The sequence below is a fragment of the Perkinsus marinus genome, assembly GCF_000006405.1.
Source record: "Perkinsus marinus ATCC 50983 genomic scaffold scf_1104296936242, whole genome shotgun sequence".
Taxonomy (NCBI): domain Eukaryota; phylum Perkinsozoa; order Perkinsida; family Perkinsidae; genus Perkinsus; species Perkinsus marinus.
The window spans coordinates 3,165-7,097 of record NW_003214188.1 but is presented as its reverse complement, the minus strand read 5'-3'; the positions used below and the strand labels follow the sequence as shown (position 1 = coordinate 7,097).

General features: G+C 51.8%; 4 non-coding genes across 4 annotated transcripts; all 4 read right to left on the bottom strand.

The window, feature by feature from the left end:
* Positions 1–3,067: 3,067 nt before the first annotated feature.
* On the bottom strand, positions 3,068–3,147 carry Pmar_PMAR011040. The gene has a single exon. It is a non-coding gene; the product is annotated as a tRNA-Leu (tRNA).
* Positions 3,148–3,334: 187 nt separating this feature from the next.
* Positions 3,335–3,414, bottom strand: Pmar_PMAR011039. The gene has a single exon. It is a non-coding gene; the product is annotated as a tRNA-Leu (tRNA).
* Positions 3,415–3,535: 121 nt separating this feature from the next.
* Pmar_PMAR011038 lies at positions 3,536–3,615 on the bottom strand. The gene has a single exon. It is a non-coding gene; the product is annotated as a tRNA-Leu (tRNA).
* A 186-nt stretch (positions 3,616–3,801) lies between these two features.
* Positions 3,802–3,881, bottom strand: Pmar_PMAR011037. Its single transcript has one exon. It is a non-coding gene; the product is annotated as a tRNA-Leu (tRNA).
* Between the last annotated feature and the right edge of the window lie 52 nt (positions 3,882–3,933).

Sequence of the window (3,933 nt, the reverse complement as noted above, 5' to 3'; positions counted from 1 at the left end):
TCATAGACGACTACTGGGGAATAGAGCCAGCCACCTCGGCTGCCACAGCATACGAATGCGGGACCGTGCTCAATGAGCTCCTAGGATTCAAAGAGAAGGAATCTAAGAAGGCACCTCCCTCCTCGGATGTTCGTCTACTGGGGCTAGACGTCCAGCTCTCTGCCAACACTCTGACCTTGTCTCTCACTGACGAGAAGCGCAAGCAGCTGTGCAATTCCCTCTCCGAGGTATCACAGTCAACTTTCGTCAGCCCAGGCAGCATGAGGAAGCTCTGTGGTCGATTGACGTTCGCCTCCGCGACGTCCCCAGATCGGTCGTGGAGAGCTTATACGAGAGTACTCTACTCATGGATAGCCAACGGAAAATCACTTGTCTCGCAAAGGGAAAGGGACGCGATCGGTAACCTGCAAGACGTGATTCGTGGAGCTCCTTCAAAGAGAGTGATCGAGGTACACGACAGTTCGTCGTCCCCGATGGTGCTCTACTCTGACGCTGAGGACCATTCGCAAAGAATTGCTGGCGTTCTCCTGCCTGGAAGCAGAAGTAACGAGAAGGGCAGGTTCTTTAGTGAGTTCACGCCCGAGTCCATTCTACGAAGCTGGAACCATCGCGAAACCCAAATCATCCCTCTTGAGATGTTGGCAGCCCTGGTCACTATTCTTACTTTTGCCCCTTGGATCCGAGGCAAGTCAGCTTTTCTTTATGTGGACAGCGAAGCAGCTGAGTTTGCACTGGTGAGAGGGAGTTCGAAAGCAGCCGACCTCTACGAAATGGTTTGCAAGTTCTGGAAGATTGTATCTCACTACAGGATCAACCTCTGGGTCTGCAGAGTGTCGAGTTCACAGAACTTCGCCGACGGACCCTCCAGAAGACATTACGCCGATCTACTCGATTTTTCGAGGCACCCAGCACGTTGGCCTGAGCCCATCACATGTCGTGGTGAAGAGTAGAAGACCAGCTCAGCTCTCGGTTTCCAGCAAATTAAAAGTTGATGAACCGCATCGTCCCATGTTTCTGAAGATTGTTTCAAGTCCCAGTTTCTAGTCGGTTGGGGCAATGTTGAGTTAGAGTGTCACTTTGGGAGGGTTTGCACGTCCCTGTCGATGTCCGCCCCTTTCCAGCTCCCCCTCGTTATCAACGATCGACAAGAAGTCATCTCTCTGGCCACGGGAGCAATACTCCTTCGAGCGTTACCTGCGTCTCCCCTCGCCCTCACGATCGGCACGAGCGGCCGGCCACGTGCAATTTCAAGCTCGCTGACGAGGTTAGCCGTCAGAGGTGTACCTGTATATGGTATATTGCAGCTGAACGCACGTTATGCAATGCTCTCCTCTATAACGTCATCTTCACTGAAGCAATATCTGTGCGGATTGAAGAACTACTTGACATTCGTCGACAGCGTCTCCCAAATAACGGGCATGCACAGTTGCTATTCTCCTCCGTCGGTCGACACACTTTGCATGTGGATCTCGACTTTCAGGAACTCCGCAACTGCTAGGAACTATATATCCCACATCAGGAAGTGGATACAAGTACTCCAACTAGACCCAGGCGATATAGACCATCCACTAATATCACTGGTGCTCCGAGGCCAAAGCAACCTACAACCTTCAGGACAGAGGAGGGTGCTCGGAATAAGGCTGCAACTCCTACGCAAGCTCGCATCGGCCAACGCTTTCCCTTTACGACATCTGTCGAACCATAACACGAGGGACTCGAGATACCGCGCCGGGTTTGTTCTAGCTTACTGGTTCCTGCTGCGGATACCATCTGAACTTCTGGTCCTCAGAAGGGACCAGCTGTCAATCGGTAGAAGGAATGAGGTCTATATTCGCCTGCACAAACGTAAGAACGCCAAGACACCAGTCACGCTGGTTCGTTATTGTGCCTGCCGGGAAACTCAGCCCTCTGTATGTCCTCACACGCATGCGGAGCACCTACTGCTTTCATCACGCACAGGCAACATCGCTGCGAACGATCTTTTGTTCGACGGCATCACGGCTAACTCTATGAGGCAACATCTTCGAGACACTCTGGCGATGGTTGGCATAGAGAACCCTAACGTCTATGGTCTTCATTCCTTCAGGAGAGGTCACGCCACGGATCTCGCGGAGCACGCGGCTTCACCAGCCACAATTCTCCAAATGGGAGGTTGGAGATCCGCAGCTTTTAGAGCATATCTGGACTTGCCGGAGGTGGAGGCCCGAGCCGCAGCGATGATAGTTTTGAACGAGTCGTCAGATGAGGAGTAACAACATCTCACCATTAGCATGTTTGAGAGAGATGCTCGGTTTCGTGAACAAAATTTTGTGTTCAAGTTCGCAACCCTTGGGAAGGAAAAGTCAATTCAGAGATCGCTCTGCGACGAGCGCTTAAGCAGGGAAAGCTGGACTCCATTTCATGGAGTTACATCCGAATCAGCAGCACTCACACATGGGCGAACTCGTAACTCACGCCTCGTGTAGAGATATCACCTACTTGAGGCCTGCAGCATAGGGATACCTCAACTGGTGACACCTCAACCCGACTCGAAATGTCACCCATTTGGGATTCATAGCATAGGGAAGACCCCAAACCGGAGACATTTCGACCTGACTCAGCTTCAACCACCGCGGAAAGGTTCAACTTCAACCTGTGAGAAGCTGAGGGTCAGCTCAAGCCAAAATGAGGGTACAAAATTTTCCAAATTGTCGACGGTAACTTTTGACCCTCAGAAACACCACCACTGATACCTCCGAGCAGTCAGTGCTTGTGGTTTGAGCACGGTCGGGCATCTGAGCTACTGGTCGTGAGTTCACAAACGTCTCCCACCCAGTAGCTGCAGAAACACACAACACGAGGAACACGTTCGCGAATCGTTCGACTAGCCTTCGAACGAGAACAATATTGCGCAGCAATCTCGGCTGGTTCTGCGGCTTCGTGCAGTCGAACCGGCCGAGCGGCTCCCTGCTTCACAGCTCGCCTTCCCATTGTCGGAGCTTAGCAGCGGCAGCTGGATTTTGTCTTGCACTACCTCGCTTCTGAAAAGATCTGGGTTCTCAATATAACACCAATCAGGTATATAGACTGACAGCTGTGGGGTTCGAACCCACGCCCTTTCGGACTGGCGCCTTAAGCCAGCGCCTTAGACCACTCGGCCAAACTGTCGATGAGTGCTTCAAGATTCATAGCCGAGGTGATGCATCGCTCTGCCAAACCAGAGGACACAAAAAATGGATTGAACGGATTCTGCGAGGTGCGATGGCACAATATCGATCAAAAGGTTTTGGTCTTGCACTACCTCGCTTCTGAAAAGGTCTGGGTTCTCAATATAACACCAGTCAGGTATATAGACTGACAGCTGTGGGGTTCGAACCCACGCCCTTTCGGACTGGCGCCTTAAGCCAGCGCCTTAGACCACTCGGCCAAACTGTCGGTGAGTGCTTCAAAAATCATAGCGGAGAAGATGCGTTACACTATAGGACATGACACAAAAACGGTTTCGAACCGTTTCCGCGGAATGCGTTCTTCATCAAATCACACGAAAAGAAATTTCTAACAGCTGTGGGATTCGAACCCACGCCCTTGCGGACTGACGCCTGAAGCCAGCGCCTCAGACCACTCGGCCAAACTGTCGATGAGTGCTTCAAGATTCATAGCCGAGGTGATGCATCGCTCTGCCAAACCAGAGGACACAAAAATGGGTTGAACGGTTTCTGCGAGGTGCGATGGCGCAATATCGATCAGAAGGTTTTGATCTTGCACTACCTCGCTTCTGAAAAGGTCTGGGTTCTCAATATAACACCAGTCAGGTATATAGACTGACAGCTGTGGGGTTCGAACCCACGCCCTTTCGGACTGGCGCCTTAAGCCAGCGCCTTAGACCACTCGGCCAAACTGTCGATGAGTGCTTTAAGATTCATAGCCGAGGTGATGCATCGCTCTGCCAAACCA